This window comes from Hordeum vulgare, chromosome 3H (assembly GCF_904849725.1).
Source record: "Hordeum vulgare subsp. vulgare chromosome 3H, MorexV3_pseudomolecules_assembly, whole genome shotgun sequence".
Taxonomy (NCBI): domain Eukaryota; kingdom Viridiplantae; phylum Streptophyta; class Magnoliopsida; order Poales; family Poaceae; genus Hordeum; species Hordeum vulgare.
Window position 1 is genome coordinate 540,705,321 of NC_058520.1, and position 22,303 is coordinate 540,727,623.

General features: G+C 43.5%; 1 pseudogene; it reads right to left on the minus strand.

The window, feature by feature from the left end:
- Positions 1-722: 722 nt before the first annotated feature.
- Positions 723-15,306, minus strand: LOC123442000 (annotated as a pseudogene).
- Positions 15,307-22,303: the final 6,997 nt, after the last annotated feature.

Consider the following 22,303-nt stretch of genomic DNA (forward strand, 5'->3'; position numbering starts at 1 on the left):
ATCTCTAGGCAACGTACAACGCTGAATTACGCTACAAGATAAGCTATCCATATAACTTTCATGTCTGATCTGCTTGGAATATATAAAGGAAGTGTATGTACTTTCTGTCCTATTTCTGAATCAAATATGTATCATTGCATTTTCAGCCCATGCATGTGAATGCTTAGGAAGACACAACATACATAGTTCAGTTTTGTTGTTGTTCAATGCTATTTACAGAAACAGGCCCACACATAAATTCAATTTTATTTACTAACACTTCTCTATTGAGAATGCTTTCCATTAATTTGTCTCCTTGATAATTTATTTTCCCCTTGGCATCGATCCACCTGATGGACTCTGATAAATGAATCTTGGCTATCAATCTATATGATGTAATCCATGAAGGACATGGCATTAGTAGGAGACAACAAACTATGTGAACGGTGAGCAAAACCGTATATTTTCAAATATTTCTTCTTTTGGTGCAGTGCTGCTCAATGAATCATCGGTTTTGTTTCAATATTGTTACAACCAGCCCTCGGTGCTGAAGATAGTTTCTGAATCTAAACTCAAGCAGCATGCATCAATTGTAAGAAGGGGCGAGTAATTCAAAGCCACACAGACAGAACACAAGTAAACATAATGGATAAAAACTTCTCCGGAAGTAGAGAACAAAAGTAAGTCACAATTGATGCAATGCACAACACAATGGAATTTTAATCTTCTTACAGAGCAAACATTTAAAATTCCATGTTCAGGCATAGACCAATTGTGTGAACTGATGATGTTGCATCATTCATAGGCTATTCAGAGATGGAAGGAAACATAGCAAAATAACGATAATCACCTTGAGCTCCTCAAGGGTGAAGCCTCTACCAGCCCTCGCCTTCATGTTGTACTTGCGGGTCTGGCATTGCACGATGGGGCGAAGAGGTCGAGAGGTAGGGTGGGGGAAGGTCTTCACAGCCTTCTTTTGGCGAGCTGTATACAAAAAGAACAGAATGTAAGATGACAGTGAGTCAAACAAACACCACAACAACACAAACATGTTGTCGGACGATTGGATGGTAGTGTATCAGTAAATCCATAATGAAACCAATGGTGATACATCTACTCTGCCCTGCTGTAGCCAACATGTACTTAACTCCCTATTTTATCAGCTCACAATGCATGGTTTTGTGTTTGCCTGATTACTCAAATCGCGGCCATGCGTTACAATAGGATTAAACAAATAACAGAAAATTAAATACTCAGAGGTCGACTCTACTATGATTACTCAAATTTGGCTTGCTTAGTATAAATAATTTTGTAGGTAGATATTTTAGATGTGTTCTGTTCTGTTAGAAGGGTGTGGGGATAAAAACATTCATTGTGAGGCACATGAGGGGATTGTGAAAGCAGCATACCCTGAGTATGATAATGAAGCTCATCATCTGAGATTGATTGTGTTCGTTGTGAATAGATGGACAACATGACCACGATGGCAAAGAGAGTGGTAGCACAAATGGATCGTCTGGAACGTGCGAGGATTTATTTTTCCCGTTGCAACGCACGGGCACATGTGCTAGTATAGAAACAATATAAGAGAAAACAAAAGTAGTTTGTCCTAGTAAAATGTGTTGAGGGAAGAAAATCATAGCATATAAATCAATGAGTTTTAACAACTGACATCATGAACATTCAGTGATCAGTTTTTTATGTATATGAAACTGAATGAGCTTAACTAAGAAGAGATCCTATGGTCTCATCATCAGAATATGTGCCTTGCGAAGCCTCTTGATGTCGTGATTTACTCCGTGAAAGGTCCATTGAAGGCGGCTCCTTATTTTTGGTTCTGCCATAGATACAGAGAAACACTCAATATGTCAAAATAGACAAAGACACAGCATAAAACTATTTCACATATCTGTGGCATGTTCACTCTCAACTTTATACTAGCTCTAATATAAAATTCTAATTATTTTGGGACGGAGGGAGTACATCAAAACACCAAGACATAAGAATCTCATCCCAAACCTATAAGAACAGGGGAATACCTGAATGTTAGGAGCAAAACCACCTTCATCTGCGACATTGGTGGCATCCTGCCCATACTTCTTCTTGATAACAGACTGTTACAGAAAATGACAGTTTCAGTCAATTTATTTATTTACAAGATGATAAAGCTAGGGTGTGTCTCCATCCATAGAGTTCCAGATCGGTTGCACTTGCACACATGACATAATGACCAGTAACAATATGTACTCTCATCTACCGATCTACGGCTAATGCACAAGCAGGACACACCGTGTGTACACTCTACGTGCAGATGATATCTGCATCCATATCATTGTACTACTATTTATTTTGCATCTGGAGGAAACTTCAAGGAAGCACAGGACATTTTTAGGAGAGCGTGGCAAATGCATCCTTCATGCACCTACAGCTTTGGGTCTCTCATCACATTCATGGTGCAATGCATATGCTAATTTATTTATATCAACTGAAATTTCTCTTCCATTTTTTTTCAGGTGGAACATTCAGATGCCTACAATAATCTTTCACTTATTTACAAGATGATAAAGAGACAAAAAAAGCCTAGTATGAACCATTTACGAACTCAGATTCAGATTTAAATGTCGTGAGCATAGCTTGCAAAGAGTAAGTAAGTGGTACTGGTACTACCCGTTGATGTGGACCGGACGAGGCCGTTCTTGTTGCATCCTGTGCAGGTGCAGAACACACCGCCGCCCTTGAGGCTGTATCGCTTGTGGCGCCTATCGCAGCTGCCGCACAGGACGCACCGCTCGCCGCCGCACCAGCCGTAGGCAGTGAGGGACGTGGCGCCGGCCGCGACGCGTCAGAGCTCGCCCGACTCATGCAAGTGGCAGAGCTCCTCGGCGCTGCTGAGGTGGCGGCCCCCGACGAAGAGCTACGGGAACGTGATCCGGCGAGCGCGCGGGAGGAGCGTCGTGAGCTCCTCGAGGTAGCAGGCGTCCATGGCAAGGTCGCGCTCGTCGACAGAGGCGCGGAGCCCACGCGGGATGGCGCGCGCGGCGCGGCAGTCCTCGTAGGTGCCCCAGATGACGTCGAGGGAGGTGTAGTAGAGCAGGACGCGGTGGTCCGTCTCGGCGGCGGGTGGTGGCGCCTGGACCCTGGAGGGTGCGGAGCGCGCGGAGGGCAGAGGCAGCCACGCGGACACGGTGGAAGATGCGGGCGGCGGAGGGGGATGGGGAGGAGGTGGTGGTGGCGAGAGGAGGGGGGGTGGGGAGGGGGGTTTGATGAGATCTGACTTAGGGTTTGGGTAGTTGGGCTGCGGGTGGGGGTTTCCCTTTTCTTTTTTCCTTTTTTTCTATATATAGATGGATGTGAGATGGATGGATGGATGGATGGATGGGTGGATGGCCATGTCATCGATCCGTGTGACAACTAATTCCACCAATGAGAATAAAACGTATGAATTGTATTTTTTATTTTGTTTTTATTTTATAATTTCACGTGAAAATTACAAAGAAATGATGTCTTATTATATACAGGGGTGCATATTAGAATGACAAACCATGTTTTTAAACGGAGCTTTCATTTTCTTTGCACGAAAATTTCGTTTTTCATTTTCCGAATGCCCAAAATGAGTTTTGGGCACATTAAGGCACTATCAAAATTCATGAGATAATGATTTGGATAGAAAAAAGTGCCCAAAAAATATGAGGGTAATCAAAGAAATAGAAATAGCACTTTCTTGACAAAGTGCTATTCTGAACAGAATAGGAAAATGAATATTGTTGAATTATTTTTGAACTATGGAAGGAAGGTTTTCACATATTTGAGGAATATATGATCCAAAATATTTATGAGATTTTTTAGAGATTTTTTGGAATGACAGAATAGCAGGTTGCTTCACAAACTAGGATGAGGTGGGATAAAATGGACCCACGAGTGACATGTCAACATAGTTAGAACATGTTACAACATTTTTATAATCATCATAAAAGTTATGACGATCTCATCTTATGCGATTACGACGTTTTGACTCACATCGTCGTAATTTATATGTAGATTTGATCCCCTCAAACGGTTTACGACGATCTCGGATGAAATCGTCATAGATTTATGACGAATTCATCAACGACATTTTAAAAAACATCACATATGAGCATATTTCTTGTAGTGCGTGTTCCTCTCTGGAATGGGCTCTAGATTGGATTTTGTGGCTTCAGGAACTTGCATTGGTTGAAATGGTTTATCATGACTCCTCTAGATTTTCTGAATATTGGGGTATTTATAGATCTCAGAGGCGATGGAGGAGACACGTGAGGGGCCCACTAGATACTAGGCCGCGCTAGTGGCCCTGGGCGCGCCCTGGTGTCTAGTGCCCCCCATCGGCCTCATGTGATACTCATTCTTGGCTCCCAAGTTTCCTTCTGGTGCAAACAAAATCTCCCTAAAGTTTCGTGGCATTTGGACTTCATTTGATATTGATTTTTTGCGAAGGAAAAAATAGCAAAAAACAACACACTTGCAGTAGGCACTATGTCAATAGGTTAGTCCCAAAAAATGATATAAAGTTGCTATAAAATTATCATAAAACATCCAAGAATGATAATAACAGCATGGAAAAATCAAAAATTATAGATACGTTGGAGATGCATCAGCATCCCCAAGCTTAATTCCTGCTCGTCCTCGAGTAGGTAAATCATATTATTTTTCTTTTTAGCATGGACATATGGACTTGTACATGATGCAAAGAAATAGTCTATATTTTGACATGAAAAATTCAATACTCAAGCACATTAACAAGCAACCAAGTCTTCCAAAATATCAATGCTAAAGAATGTTATCCCTAGCCCATCATGCTCCATCATTGATCCGTTCATGCAACACACTCAAATATTAACTATATCCAATGGTCAAGTATGATAATGTTGTTCCTTAGTTGGTGATTTATAAGAGATGATGGAGAGTAAAAACGAAAATAAAAAATGCATAAAGTAAATAGATAGGTCCTTCGTAGAGGGAAGCAAGGATTTGTAGAGGTGCTAGAACTCAAAGTTAAAAATTTAGAGATATAATTTTTCGGTTGATATGCTTTTCCTGTCAACAAAAGCAACCCAGAGTTTTCAATATCCTTCATGCTAAACAAATTATAGGTGGTTCCCAAACTGAAAATAAAGTTCATTCCTTTTTCCACCATTCATTCACATTCCACGGCTGGGCGTATCCACGGGTACCATCCATACCAACACTTCCCAAGAAATTTATTATTTGACAACATAAAATATATTTTTTTGAATTTTGGGGCGGGGCATCCCTATTACCACCATACTCTCGTGCAATGACAAGTCAATAAACACTCATCTTGAGAATAACCTATTTAACATGGAAGATACTATCCACCCCTCACCGCTTCATGAGCGGTACAGGCACACGAACAGAAAATTATTTTGAACAATAGAGTTGGCACATGCATATTTATTTGGAACTACATTGAAATGCCGCATATAGGTAGGTATGGTGGACCCATTTTGCACAACTTGTTTAGGATTTGGATGCACAAGCAGTATTCCCGCTTAGTACAAGTGAATGCTAGCAAATAGATTGAGAAGCGCTCAACCAAGGAAGGAAAATCATCGTAAGAACATTAAACATAACTAACACTGAATAATGCAACACGAGTAGGATATAATTTCATAGCATAATTATTGATTTCATGTGCATATATGGGGAATCACAAACTTCAACACCAATATTCTTACTAAAGCATAATTACTCATCAACATAACTCACATATCACTATCTTCATATCGCAAAACTATTGCAAAGAATCAAGTTTAATATCCAGTGATCTTCATGAATTTTTTTATTATATATTTCATGGACATTCATCACTTTGGAACTAATTCTCATTTAAAGCAAATTGCCATTGCAAGTAACAAGCTCTCAAACAAATATAAGTGAAGAACGAGAGCACAAGTTTCTTTAAAAATTTCAACTCTCAAAATAATATAAGTGAAGCAAGAGAGGATTTCTTCAAAATTTCTACTACTCTCTAAATAATATAAGTGAAGTATGAGATCAAATTTCTTCAAAATAACAGCACCACTGTGCTCAAAAAGATATAAGTGAAGTACATCAGAAATTCCATGGCTCAAAAAATTGAAGTGAAGCATAAAGAGCGATTCTACAAAATCATAGCATAATTTGGCTCTCCCAAATCGGTGTATCAAGCAAGATTTATTATGACAAACTAACCAGCAAAGAAAGCAAAGACACAAATAATACAAGACGCTCCAAGCAAAACTTATGATAAGTGACAAATAAAAATGTAGCTCCAAGTAAAATTACTAATGGTTGTTGGAAGAAAGAGGGAATGCCTTCTGAGGCATCCCCAAGCTTAGGCTTTTATCACTCCTTATTCCTTCATCCATCGTTATCTGACTCAAAACTTGAAAACTTCAATCACACAAAACTCAACAAAATTTTCGTGAGATCCGTTAGTATAAGAAAACCAAACTTTACTTTAGGTACTGTTGAAACCTATTCCAATGTTGTTTGCATTATACATACTATATTGTAACTTTACCATCACTTATATTCCGCGATACAAACCATAGAATCATCAAAACAAGCACATAACGCAAAGAAAACAGAATCTGTCAAAAACAGAAAAATTTGTAAAGACTCGTATTTTACTCATACTTTTGTAACTCCAAAAATTCTGAAACATTACGATAATGTAGTGAATTTTTATATCAATATTGTGTAAAACATTCAAACACTTTTGACGTTTCTACGATGTTTAGGATTTTTTCTACTGATGCAAAAGTTTCTCTTTTTCAATAGGATTAAAGCAACTAACACCCCACATGATCCCAAAGGCTTTATTTGGCACAAACACTAAAGAAAACACAAAAAACACAATTATCACAGTAGCATAATTGTGAAAAAACTCAAGAGCGGAAAACAAAAGTGAAAAATAATTTTTATTCATTGGGTTGCCTCCCAACAAGCGCTATCGTTTTACGCCCCTAGCTAGGCACATAGCATAGATTCTAAGTGATGTCATCCTTAGCGACTAATCCATAGGTTGCACTCACGATCGATTCATATGGTAATTTATTCTTAGTTCTAGGTAAGTGTTCCATGCCTTTTTTTAGTGGAAACTGAAATTTAATATTCCCTTCTTTCATATCAATCACGACCCCTATAGTATGCAAGCTATCTACCAAGGATTATTGGACACGGCAGATTGCAATCAATATCAAGAACAATAAAATCTATGGGCATAATTCCTATTTGCAAGAATAAGAACATCATTAGATATTCCCATAGGTTTTTTAATAGTGGAATCCACCAAGTGTAAATTGACAGAACATTCTTCAATATTGGTAAGACCAAGCACATCACAAAGAGATTTCGGAATTGTGGAAACACTAGCACCCAAATCACATAGAGCGTAGCACTGAAAATTCTTAATCTTGATCTTAATGGTGGGTTCGCATTCATCATGTAATTTTCTAGGAATTGAAACCTCTAGCTCTAACTTTTCTTCCAAAGCTTTTATTACCGCATCCAAAATATGTTTAGTAAAAGCTTTATTTTGTTCATAGGCATTTGGTGAATTTATCATAAATTACAACATCTATCTTATGTAATCACTCTTGTGCGGTGTGTTTGTTGGGATCTCATGAATTGTGGGTTTATGTTCAAATTATTCGCGAAATTATTTGAGTGTTCTCTGAATTCTGATATGCATGATTGTGATAGCTTCGCAATTCTCTTCGATCTATTAATATGTTTTGGCCAACTAGATTGATTTATCTTCAATGGAGAGGTGCGTTGTAGTGGATTCAATCTTGTCATGCTCAATCCGAGTGACAGAAAGGGGCATGACACATATTGTATTGATGTCACTAAAGGTAAAACGATGGGGTTCATTCATACTAATTGGATTTACATTGTCTACATCTTCTCATCATCCTTCAAGCATTACTCAGTTTTTACTTAATACTCTAGATGTATGCTGGATAGTGACCAATGGGTGGAGTAATAGTAGTAGATGAAGGCAGGAGTTGGTCTACTTTCTTACACACGTGATGCCTATATGTAATGATCATTGTCATGAATAAATTTGTTTACCCACCATATGGTTTTTATGTGAGACAATCCTCTACCAAAAACTATGGCCCCGGGTCTATCCACAAATATGTTTACAAAAACTCTAAATACCTCGTTACCTTTATCCACAAATTTGTAGTTAATTTTTATATTTAATATATTCAATCTATCTATCTATCACTACTTATCGTTTGCAAGTAACGAGTTCAAGGGGATTGACAACCCTCTTGCCTGAGTTGGGTGCAAGTGTGTGCTCTTTTGTGTCTAGGCGCTGAAGACGGGAAATTGTGGGGTTCTCGTGTTGGTTCGATAACCTTGGTTCTCACTTGGGAAAATACTTGCCTCTATTGTTATTCATCATACCCGCCTCTTCGGGGAATAAACCTTATTCACATCACGAGTATCATACCACTACGTCGACACCACTGTGCCCATGCCTAACTCGGCGCCTGCTTACACCCGTGGATCCACGATGACTACCTCGACACCGGCCATCCCAATCCGACATCGACCATGGTGTTCTTCGCACGGCTACCTCGACCACGGCTACACCACTAGGGATGGCACCCGCAGGGTATGTGTATGGGTGGAGCCTCCCGATACCCTTACCCGCCCGTGTGATATTACCCATCACCCTTACCCATACCCGTCAATGGATACAATTTTTCCCATACCCGTTACCCGACAGGGTAGATGGGTAACCGCGGGTAAAAATACTCATATTTACAAAACATCAATTTAAAAAACTTATAGTTATAAACTGCATTGTATCATATAGTTTATAAAGATAGATTATAGCTACGACACATACTTATAAAACAACATCATGTAGTCATAAACAACAACTCATAGACATACACTTTCAATTCATAAATTATTGATATCGTGTAGATTGTAGAGATAATTTTGAGTTTACATAGATTTTATATGGGTATACGGGTATATGGGTATGGGTTATATGATCCCATACCCATACCCGCTCTACCCGATGGGTTTCAGATTTTCCTATTTATATATCCATGGGTAAATTTTTGTCCCATACCCTTACCCTAATAGGGTTTTTACCCGCAGGGTATGTGGGTAATGGGTACCCATTGCCATCCCTATACACCACCCTACGCTCTCAGCTGCCTCGACATCGACACAAAGGGCTACCGCCTTGCTTGAGCAACCTCATCGGTTTTCACTCCTGCCATAACTTCCGTGATGCATCAACCGTTACGACTAGGGGGGGTGAACATCAGCTTTGCTTCGGATTCTTCTCCAGTCTCACCATCTGCGTCGCTACCATTGTAACTACGGGGGGATGTTGGGTATAATGATTATTAGGAAGTAGAGAATAGACTAGGATTGTTCCTGCCTTGACTTGTCCTCCAAGATGATCATGTACTCCTATATATATGCCTACGAGGCTCAAGCAATACAACCAACTATTCCACCAATCCCTCTCTCCCTTTTGACATTCGAGCTACGTGGTACCTTCTATCATGATTGTTTGCTCTCGTTGTGATTCTTCTTGTGGACCAACCATTTCTGGAGGGATGCTAGTGATTAGCATTGTAGTAGTCTTGTTATATTCGTCACAAAAAAGGTAGTCATGTTATATCCTAGCCTTTAGGTACTAGGTTACTACAGACTGAATTATGAACAAAGTCTAGTCGACACATATGTTTGAGCGAAAATTAATATGGATTGAGGTGAGTAGCTTTTCTTCCAAATGCATGAGCATTGTCTATCCTTGTATTAAGAGACAAGAGAGTGTTGCGGGTTACATGTTAACATGCAAGTTTGACCTATATTTTATTGTCGGCAACCCACCACGACTTGCATACCCAATTACTCGCCCTTCACCCCTCTACAACGCATGAGCTTCCACATGCCAAATTCAGGTCTAGCTCACCCTGAAAAAGTTTTCAGAGGGGTACAAACTTTTTTCAGACTCGGGTGTTTCTTTCGAGCCATGTTGCCCTCAAGTGAGTAGGGATGATCGAGCGAGCTCACAACATATATGCCCAGGAATAACCGCCACAACCTAAGGCTACCATTCTAGCAATAGCAAGAGGACATCATGTATGGTGGTGAACGTGTGAAGTCTGAAGGCGAGAGACAATTGTACCGCAATTGTTACTAGAAGAAAAAATAGAGCATCATATGTTGCAGATTTTCCGCCTCCTCATCACATAACTTGCAGTACGGACCGTTTTGCAACTGACGCCTTGAAATTATGTCAGTCGTCCATAGCTGGTCTTTCTATGCAAGACAAAGAAATACTTTGAGGCCCATGACATTCAAGGAGCTCCAAAGTGGAGTTCCTTCGCAGCTAGAGAAAGTTTCTACCCCGAGAGAAGTGTGCCATAAACAGAACTAGCCGAGTAGCATCCATTAGCAGTGTGACATCAAGAGAAAGAATCTTCCACCAGCACCGGGTGAATAATTTGTTGTTGTGCCTTCTCCCGGAGAAGAAGAAACTCTGTGATGGTCGGCAGGGATCGAGGGTGCGCCTCGAATGTCGCCCACACCAACTCATGCCAGCCATGCCCACTTGTGAAAGTGTAACTACAGACAGAAGCACGAACCACTACCTGCATCAACGCCGATGCAACCTATGCCGCAACATACTATCAAGACATTTATCTTGTCAACATTGTTTCCATTGACCATCTGTCGTCGCGGCGAAGAGCTCTTCCACCTCTAGCTTGATCACCATTGGCAAGCCACACTAAGGGTGGTCACTGCCTTCTTTGTATTAGTAATACCTGATTTTTAGGTCTTTTATAACTTTCTGTCACGTATATGGTTGCGTGGAAAGCGAAATAAGGCTCATTATATATGTTGTTGCCTAAAATACTTCAGTTTCACACAGATCGTTTCTCGTACCCTGATGTCTACCATGCAACTTTATTCTTGTAGACGTTGTTAGGCTTCCAAATGTAGAGTTTCGTAGGACAACAACAAATTTTCCTCAAGTGGGTGATCTAAGGTTTATCAATCCGTGAGAGGTGTAGGATGAAGAAGGTCTCTCTCAAACAACCCTTCAATCAAATACAAGAAATCTCTTGTGCCCCGACCGCACCCAATACAATGGAAAATTGTATAGGTGCACTAGTTCGACGAAGAAATGGTGATACAAGTGTAGTATGGATATTAGAAATGTATTTTTGTAATCTAAAACTATAAAAACGGCATGGTAACAAGTAGTAAATATCAAGAAAATTATTGTATAAATTCTTGAAAATAAGGCCTATGGTTTATACTTTCACTAGTGCAATCTCTCAACAATGCTTACATAGTAGGATCATACGATCACCCCTCAACGTGCGACGAAGAATCACTCCAAAGTTCATAAGTAACGGAGAACATTAGATGAAATTATGTAGGTAGTAAAACCACATCAAAGTTATTCTTTTCGATCAATCTTTTGAGTTATTCATATAAGTGTCACAAAAACCCTAGAGTTCGTACTAGAAAACGCCCATGATACATATCAATCAACCATAATGTCACCTAGATACTCTAATGTCACCTCAGGTATCCATGGGTTAATTATCAACATGCATCAAACTATTTCAGATTCATCATATTCAATCCAACACAAAGAACATCAAAGAATACCCCAAGATTTTTGTGGGAGAACATAGTACGAAAACGTGCAATCAACCCCTATGCACAGATCCCCAAGGTCACCGGAATCCGCAACTTGATGACATAACATATATCAAGTGCATCAATAGAATAGACAAATGTCACCATGAGTATCCGCATCCAAGACATACACCAAGTGTTCTCAAACCCAAAATATTGAATCCAACATAACAAGATCTCAAAGAGAAAGATTACATTCATCACAACAAGATAGAAAATGACAAGCACCATATGATCCAACTATATTAACAAAGCCCGTGATACATCAAGATCGTACCATATCAAGATCACGCGAGAGAGAGAGATCAAACACATTTCTACTGGAACTTACCCTCAGCCTCGAGGGTGAACTACTCCCTCCTCATCATGGCCTTCGCCGGGATGATGAAGATGGTCACCGGAGATGATTTCCCCCCTTCGACTGGGTACTTGAAAGGCTCTATGTGGGTTTTTGTCGATACAGAGAGTTGCAACGATGGAGCAGAAGTTCATTGTTTATTTATGAGGGTTTGTGTATATATAGGATTTTTTTGGTGTTGGAATCACGCTAATCGGAGCCATGTGGGCCCAACAAGTCATCAGAGCGCGTCCAGGGGTGGGCGCGCCCTGTTGGCTTATGGCCCACATGTGTGTCCCCTCTAGTGGTTCTTCGCTCCAACATTGCTCATATGTTTCATAAACAATCGTTAAAAAGTTCCACACTTTTTTGAGTACTTTTGTTTTGTACACAAAAACAACACCACGGTAATTCTGCTGAAAACAGTATTAGTCCGAGTTAGTTCTAAGTAAATCATATAAAATGCATTAAAACCATATAAAAATAGGGTAAACATAGGCAAACATGGCATGAATACTTCATAAATTATCAACATTGGAGACGTATCATACCCTATCACGTCGCTCATGTGGGCGACGGGGAAGGCACCCCACCCGTCGCCGCTAGCACCCTCCTCTCCCTTCCTCCCTCCTCTTTGTCACCAAAGGACGCAACCGAGCATAGCTTGGCCGGCGGTGATGGCGGGGCATTTCGCCTTCTTGTGAATGGCATTCTCCATGGGGCCGCGCAGCTGGACTGGGACACCGCGATGACGAGGGTCGTGGTGGTGCAGCGGTGGATCCTGACGACGATACCGTTCGGGGTCGTTGGTGCACGGTGGCTTTCAGGTGGCGAATCATGCAGGCGAGGGGATGGCAGAGAACCGGGATCCGTCCTAATCTGGCATGCGTTTTCGCCCACAACGCTTGCTGTGGGTGGTGTGGGTTGGTGTCCTCAATCATGGCGGTAATGGCGTCGGCGTGGTGGCGGTCCTTGTGCTCTTGTCGCATCACGACAACAATCCGCATGATCGGTCCTCCTTGATCTGGTCGTCGATGTGTTCCGAAACTCGCTCATGGGATCTGCCCCAAGGATATTTGGATCGGATAGAATCCAGCCATGCGCGTCCATATCAACCTACGCGGCTCCATGAGGGTGCGGCGCAAAGCTCTCTTTGTTTGTTGACACCATGGGACATGTTGGCATCTCGATTTCTATGGCGTAGGCAACATGAAGAAAGTCATGGTGGCTGATATTAGAGGATCAGTAAGGTGGAGGGGGCCTTGGAGGCGATGGAGTCAACCAGGTGTTTGATAACTTCTAGAAGCAGAAGTGACAAGTGGGGCGGGAGCATTAGAGGATTTCATTTTTAGTGGTGCTCGTCGGGTGCCAAGTCATGACCTCCAGGGTGAAAACCTAAGGTCTGAGCTTCATTTGTTGTGGCTCGCAATGGCCTTGTTGAAGATATTGTTTTGAGAGCTCGAACTTTCTCGAGGGTGAAAACCTAGGATCTTGAATCGGGCAACGACGGCGCTTGTGCACTGTTTCCTTCTTGAAGGTGTTGCTTTTGAAGACCTTTTATTTTTTGGGTGTTGTGTTTGGTGGTGATTTGTGTGTTGCTGATGAGAAGAGTGATCACTATGACGAAGCCTTAGTTTTTTAATTTATTTTTTCTTTATTTTCGGGTTGAGTGTATCCTAAATGTCTTTGAGACATCCTGTTGGTGGAAAGGCTGGTTATAATTGGCATCTTTGCGATATTAACAATATTCACCTTTTCAAAAAAAATGACATCACAATTGATTTTATTTTCAAGGACCAAACAACTAACGTTTTAGTTTAATAAGGTCATCTGAAGGACCCATTTATTTACCTAATCAATGAAAATCATTTATCAAGCAATTATCACTATTTAAAACCACATTTGACACATGTATTCAAAGATTTTACTGTGATTTCTTCCATCAACATTTTTTTTGTTGGGTTCAACTCTCTTAGTCATTAAAAATTAAAGAATGTCTATAATAAATCTCCTACACTTATGGGTCATTAGAACTCAATAGATTTATTATGAGTAGTTTTTTTTATGTTGGACTTGGTCAAAATGTTGATGGAACCACTAAATTCTAAACCATTGAATGCGCTTGTTGATGGATAGCCCAATTGTCGTGGTTTTGTCACGGCAGATGTCCTCCTGAAAGGACTTAGAACTGGAGCCATCGCACCTTGGTGGCGACTCAAAGGGGTTAAGCGGGAGAGACACAGCGATTTACCCAGGTTCGGCCCCTCGTGAGGAGGTAAAGGCCTACGTCCTGCTTTGGTTTGTATTAATGTGGATTCGATTACAAGGAGGGCGTAAGTCGCCGAACCTAGCACTCGATGATTTCTAACTTACCCTTTCCTCCCCTGGGACTCGCCTTTATATATCGAACCCCTAGGGTTTACAAGGATACTTTCCTTCCTACAAATCGTGACCCCCGTGGTCTCTAAGTCGCCATCTTCCGAAGCTTGGAGACCTTCCAGGAATCATAAACCGTCATACGACCTTGATCCGGCTAAGACAAGGCCCAAATAACTGTTTGGGTGAATCGCCTAACTGGTAACCCGGCCCAACTAGGGCGGGTCATTCACAGGTAATATCCCCAACATTAGGCCCCAAATTGACTTGAACTTCTTCTTCATGCCAATACTTCCGCTCAGTTGAAGGCGATTCATTCCTCATTTTTCTTCATATGTCAGAAATTGTAACCCGCCATCGGGCACCGAAATTTTTTTAAGTCGCCAAACCATTTCTTCTTGGCCTCTTCTTATCCCTCGATTTTCGGGAAGACTGACACAATCCCAACGGATCTTGGCGCATCGTTATCCCGAAATCGTTGGCGCGCATTTATAGCGAATCTTTTTATTCCCCGGCGGTTCCCGCTCACGGCGCCTCGATTCCAGCGCCTGCTCTGATAAATAGATGGGGGGGATAGGACTGGTGCTTCCCACCTACCAGTCTCATCAACCTCCTCCCCATCATTGCAGCGAGAAAACCTCATCGCCTCCGGAGGACTCCGCTGCCGACCGTGCTTTCCGCCTTCACGCGAGAAGCTTCGGCGCCACCCATAGGCCTTCGCCGTCGTCCAGCTTTGCGTTGCGGCCGATCTGTCCGCCGCCGTTGACCACTGCATCATCGTCGACCATATCGCCGTGAGCCACGAACTCCGCCGCCGCCGAAGACCTCTTCGCTCGACGGGACTCCTGTGCTTCTTCAACAACCTCCATCACCATCGGCCTCTTTCGTCCGATAGCATCAGGTTAGGCCTCCGCTCATTTTAGGAATAGATCCAACCTTCGCTTGAAGCTCCAACCACTGCTATGTTCTTGATGTTCCTTGCAAGCAGACGTCGCCTACCCTGAACCGATTAGCATGAATGTCGATGAGATACCCAATGCTTTGAATACCTTTATTCATCCGCCTTTACTTGTGAATATTTAGAATAGCGTTTCATCAAGCGAAGGGCGTCATCTTGCCCTGGCAATAAATTGCTGTATCCAGTCATTTTTCTCAGTTTTTTTCATCTGCCTGGTAGATCCATCATTTACCTACTGTTTGTGGAAAGCTGTTTGTAGTCTTCACACTTTGATATTTCGAACGTCTCCATCATCTTTAGAACGCAGCTTTTGTGAATAGCCACACTCCGTAAGTCGCCATAGTAACCCAACTCGGCCTTTTGATATGGCGGGTCAAGCCCTTCCCTTAGTCCATGGACAAAGTACTTGGCGAGTTAAATGAACTTATTTCACCCCTTACAGTAGATGTTCGAGGCATGTAAGTTCATACTTTACTTCTTTGTAGCATGGGCGCCGTCTTCAAAAGTGACTGGCTTCCTACCAAGGTTGATGACACCATACTAGTTGATTATGTGAAAACGGGCAACTTGGACCCTCAGAATCTTATCGGCTCGCGCACCGGGTTCGGAGAAGATCTCCCTAACCCCAAAGAAGGGGAAATAGTCGTTTTTGTCGAACACCTGGAGCGAGGTTTTAAGCCGCCCAGATCGAAGTTTCTTAGAGATGCCATGGCTTTCATGAACGTCCGCCTCCAGGATTTGGGACCCAATTCCATAAGTAACTTATGCCAATTCCAAGTTTTCTGTGAGGCTTATCTGCGGATTGAGCCCTCTGTTCCTTTATTCTGGCACTTTTTCCATCTGAATCGCCAAACGGAATTCCACAACGGCCCCAGCCTGGAACTCGGCAGCGTCAATGTCCAACGCCGTAGGGATAGCCCGTTTCCCTCACTCGCCATGCCTAGCCATCCCAAAGGTTGGGGCGAGTCTTGGTTCTATTGTCAAGAGACTTCTCCTGCAGGCGAAAACAAGCTTCTCGGCTACAGGCCAACTCGCCTTCCAACCAACTTCAAGCTTCCAGACAAGCTCACCGAGGAAGAAGAATCAGAATTCATCCCAATACTGTCCGAATGAAGATTTTTGACGAACAACGGCCTTACTGGGGTTGACCTAATCCGCTGCTGGGTCGAATGGCGTATCCTCCCTCTGAGTCGCCAGGACGGTCTGATGTGCGAATTTGATGGCACCCTGGATCATCCTCAATGTTATTTCTGTACGGCTTTAACAAAAAAGGACATTGTTACCATTGTCAAGAAGCTGACTGGCGAGCCTGCGGTAAAATGCGGCCAAATCGGCCTCAAACCTTTCTGCAAAATTAACCCGGCGCCCAAGGTGAACAAATCTAACCCGCCTTTGGTCTTTACTCCTTATGCTTCATTTGTATTGTGGTTTTTGTAACATATGCTATTTCAGAAAGGCGATAAGTTCTGGTCGAGGAAGCCCAAGAGGCCAGCCATGAAAAATGTTAAGCCGCCCTCAAAGAAAACCAAGGGTAAGGGCAAAGCTACTGCGGCTGAGCCATCCGAAGTCGATGAATCTCAAGTCGGCGATGCACTTTCGGAGGTAAAAATTCATCCTCTTTTCACTCGCCATCCACTACTTTTAATCTTTGTATTTATATCTCTCCCTTTTCTTGTAATAGAACGAAGACAACGAAAGCCAGGAGGACTCTGTTGAGGTAATTTTTGTTTCCTCCAATTCATCTCCTTCTCCACCTAAGCCGGCCAGGCGAGTTTGTGGGAAAGTTCCCTTCTCACACCCAAATGCTTGTTTGGACCCAAATTTCCTACTGAAGAAAGCACCGCATACTTCAAATCGGAAGACGCGAAGTCATTCTGGTGATCTGGTGTCCGGCTTACCAGCAACGAACAAGAGGAAACCAAATGAGGTATTTTATGAATGACAATTCTTCATGTCTCTTGGGATCACGCATGTAACCCGCCTATACTGTTGACGTATAATTCTTGCAGAACTCTCCTCCTACATCTGGTGACTCAGTGATGTCGACACTTCCACCAATGATTCGAGTTCCAGGGTAAGTCTTTTGATAATCTTGCTTTGAATCCTGAGGGTAATGAACTTTCAGTCCCTTAATGTGCTTCTCCCTTCTTTTAGGGCACAAGCCAAGAAAAGGAAAACCAGCGGTCAACTCCTGCCACAACTTCAGAACCCATCAAAGAACCAGCACCGATCCAGGACAACCCGGACCAAGCCGAGCCTGAAAATCAAATGGACCTTCCTGACTCGCCCAAGGAAACAATGGATACCCCTAAGCCGCCAAGTCCATTGACGACAACAAAAGACCCAGATGATGTGGTTATTACTGGTACCGGTTTCTCTAAGCCGGCGGCAACGGTTTTGTCAAAGCATGTGGCATCCTCCTCTCAAGCCACTCCTGAATTTGGACTCTCCAAGGCTAAGCTTTCTGAGTATGAAAATCTGGAGTTCAAGGAACTCTGCTCTGGTTTTTCAAGTCGCCTGGAGGCGAGCTATGAGATGGAAAAAATCCTGCTGCGAATGTTAAAAAACAAACATGAGGTAAATTTGTTATATTGTATTACTCCCATTAACCCCCAAGGGTCGGGTCATCAGTAAAAAGATGAGCCGGGTCTTGAAAAATTTAGAAAAACTTTGCGACCAGTAACCCCCAAGGGCCGGGTCATCAGTAAAAAGATGAGCCGGGTCTTGAAAAATTTAGGAAAACTTTGCGACCAGTAACCCCCAAGGGCCGGGTCATCAATAAAAAGATGAGCCGGGTCTTGAAAAACTGAGAAAAACTTTGCGACCAGTAACCCCCAAGGGCCGGGTCATCAGTAAAAAGATGAGCCGGGTCTTGATATTGTATAATTTCATATGAAAAGAAAAAATTATACATTAGCCCCCAAGTGTCAGGGGTATTGCTTGCAATAGTTCTGAGACTTGCCCTTGTCTTGTACTTTCAACAGGAAACTCTTGCTCAGACTGAATCGGCGCTTGGCGATTTAAAGAAAAACTTATCTGGTCAGCAAGACGCCCGAGCTAAGTCGGAGGAGAGATATCAATTGGCCTTGGCTGAGCTGGAGAAACTCAAAGCCGAGTTGAAAAGAGCTCAAGCTGGCCAAGATGCCGCCATAAAAAGAGCAGAGAAGGCTGAAGCCAGGCTGGCCACTGTGCAACAGGAATTGTCCGGCTTGAAGCGTCATATCTCCAACATGACGCAAGCCGTCTTTGGTAAGCTTACTTAAACTTTTGATCTCCTCTTCTTTTTTATAAATAATTCTTATCGTAAGTCGCTGATCATCATGACCCCTTACTCAGGTCTGAGAGCCGCCAACCTTCAAGAAGATTGTGTGCTGATGCTGAAGGCGATTTACACGCTGACAGAGCAACTGTACACCGGCAGTGTCTTGACTGTTAAAGTTGTGATGGGTGCCAAAGAACCTATAACTTCCATAAAAAAGGTGCTTGGCTGCTTATCCACACTTCCCCCTCAGATTGGCGAGCTAACTCCGTCAGCCGCCCGAAAGGGTGTTCTGACTGCCCTGAGTCGCTGCTTGGCGTATGCTCTAGAGATCAACCCGGAAGAGGTAGCAGCAGGCTTTCCTCAGCTTAAAGACGATGGGTCAGAATTCGTTGAAGAGGACTATCAACGTGTTGTCAAGGACTCCCGGCTGGCAGCAACCCAACTTGCAGCAAGTCTTGATTTATCAAAGTATCAGGCGGCTTATGATAGCAAAAACAAGAAGGTCAACCCGCCAACCTTTGTGACGACCAGTTTAACTCCTCGGCGACCCAAGAACCCTTTTGACTTGGAAGCAGACCTGGTATCAATACTGACTGATGAAGATGACTTCGCAGCTCTGGCTAAGTGCAACTGGGTACTGGGCGACATGCAAATCGAAGTCGGCCAAAGCTCATAGCAGAATGATCCTAAGGCGCCAGCAGAATAAACCTTATTGATTATGGCCTGAGAGCCATGTAATAGGTCTTTTTTCATAAGTCGGTACTGTTTTGGTGATACCCTTTGCAAGAATCTTTATGTCACCCGTAAGGCGATTTTAAAATATTCGAGACTCCTTTAAGATGCTTAACCCGCCATGGATGAAGAAATCCTGATCATCAACCTGACTTAGGCTTTGAAAACAGCATATGTGAAACCAAATAAGTGATAACAAATATTTCCCAGAGGGATCCGAAAGGAAAGGTAAAAAACCCTCAAGGCCATGCCATTAAATAAAAGCAGCAATTTCGTCGGCTCATAAGGTCGCGACAGGATGAGGCGAGTCAGAAAACTCAAGCACGCACCCTAAATGCAGGTTTCGTCGGCTCATAAGGTCGCGACAGGATGAGGCGAGTCAGAAAGCTCGTGCACACACCCTAAATGCAGGTTTCGTCGGCTCATAAGGTCGCGACAGGATGAGGCGAGTCAGAAAGCTTGAGCACACACCCTAAATGCACGTTTCGTCGGCTCATAAGGTCGCGACAGGATGAGGCGAGTCAGAAAGCTCGAGCACACACCCTAAATGCAGGTTTCGTCGGCTCATAAGGTCGCGACAGGATGAGGCGAGTCAGAAAGCTCGAGCACACACCCTAAATGCATGATTCTGTCGGCTCATAAGGTCGCAACAGGATGACACAATTGCTTTTTAATGAAGAAGTCCCCAAGCCTGGGAGTGTTTGTAACTTTATTACTTCATAATGAAACTAAAAAACTTACAAGATGTAGAACTTAAGAGCTCAAGCGTAATAAGGCCACAGGTGGGCAATATTCCAGGGGCGAGTTGACTCAGCCTTCGTGGTTGGCCAGCTAGGCCGGAGATCCACCAAATAATAAGAGCCATTGTGGAGGTTCTTGCTGACGATGAACGGCCCTTCCCAAGGTGGTGACAACTTGTGCATGCCTGCACGATCTTCTATCAACCGAAGAACCAAGTCGCCTTCCTGAAAGGTCCGACTTTTAACCCGGCGGCTATGATAACGCCGCAGATCCTGCTGGTAGATAGCTGAACGGGCCGCAGCCAGGTCACGTGCCTCCTCTATGGCGTCCACAGAGTCTTGACGCGCCATCTCATTGTCTTGTTCCACATATGCGGCAACTATAGGTGAGTCATGCCTTATGTCAGTAGGAAGAGCAGCCTCTGCTCCGTAGACCAGAAAGAAAGGGGTAGAACTCGTGGATCGGTTCGGGGTCGTCCGAATACTCCACAGCACCGAAGGTAATTCCTCAACCCAACATCCTGGGGTTTTTTCCAGGGGAACCATGAGTCGGGGCTTAATCCCTCGCAACACCTCCTGATTCGCCCGCTCTGCTTGCCCATTAGATTGTGGGTGAGCGACTGAAGAAACATCAAGTCGGATATGTTCTCGAAGACAAAACTCCTGCATTGCCCCTTGGGACAAGTTAGTACCATTATCAGTAATGATACTATGCGGATATCCAAACCGAAAAATCAGCTTTTTCAAGAATTTGACCGCTGTTTCCGCATCGCAAGCTCCAATAGGCTCCGCCTCAACCCACTTGGTGAACTTATCAACTGCCACCAACAGGTGGGTCTTCTTGTTAGAGGACATTTTAAAGGGGCCGACCATGTCCAGCCCCCAGACTGCAAAAGGCTAAGTGATGGGGATCATTCTCAATTCTTGAGCCGGCACATGAGCCTGCCGCCCATAACGCTGGCACCCTTCGCACCGACAAACTATATCTTTTGCATCTGCATGAGCCGTCAGCCAAAAGAAACCATGACGGAAAGCCTTTGATACCAAAGAACGTGACCCCGCGTGATGCCCACAGTCTCCGGAATGAATGTCATATAAGATTATGCATCCTTCTTCGGAGGAAACACATCGCTGAAAAACTCCAGAGGCGCTCCGCTTATATAACTCACCATTGATGATGACCATGGATTTGCTGCGCCGAACGATTTGACGAGCCAAAATTTCGTCTGCCGGTAACTCGCCCCGAGCGAGATAAGCCAGATAAGGAAGAACCCAATCCGCCGTGACATGGAGAGCCGCCATAAGCTGAGACTCAGGATCTGGTATTGCTAATTCCTCCTTTGATGGTAGAATCACGGATGGTTTATGCAAGATATCCAGAAAAACATTGGGAGGAACTGGCCTCCTCTCGGAGCCAAGTCGCGAGAGGGCGTCAGCTGCCTCGTTGAGGCGCCGATCGATGTGGTCCACCTGATAACCATGAAAATGACCCGCCACATCAGACACAGCTCGTCTGTAAGCCGCCATCGTGGGGTCCCGAGAATCCCAGGTACCCGAAACTTGCTGTGCCACCAAATCAGAGTCGCCGAAGCACCTCCTTGGCGAGTCGCACGCCATGAAGCAAAGCTTCGTATTCCGCCGCATTGTTAGTGCATGGAAACATGAGTCGGAGAACGTAACAGAATTTATCTCCTTGAGGGGATACCAACACCACACCAGCCCCCGAGCCTTCCAGCTGCCTAGATCCATCAAAATAAATAGTCTAGTAAGTGAGATAAGGCCGATCTTTCGGAGCCTGTAACTCCGTCCAGTCGTTGACGAAATCAACTAAGGCATGGGACTTGATGGCTGTGTGGGGGGTATACTGTATGTGATGGGGCCCCAGTTCTATTGCCCACTTGGCGATCCGCCCTGTTGCCTCCCGATTCTGGATGATATCCCCAAGGGGGGTAGAGCTAACCACCATGATAGGGTGTTCTTGGAAATAATGCTTAAGTTTTCGACTCGCCATAAACACCCCATACACCAACTTCTGCCAGTGTGGGTACCGCTGCTTGGAAAGAGTTAGCACCTCGCTGATAAAATATACCGGGCGTTGCACTGGGTATTCCTTCCCTTCCTCCTTTCTTTCAACGACCACCGCCACACTTACTGCTTTGGAATTTGCCGCGATATACAGA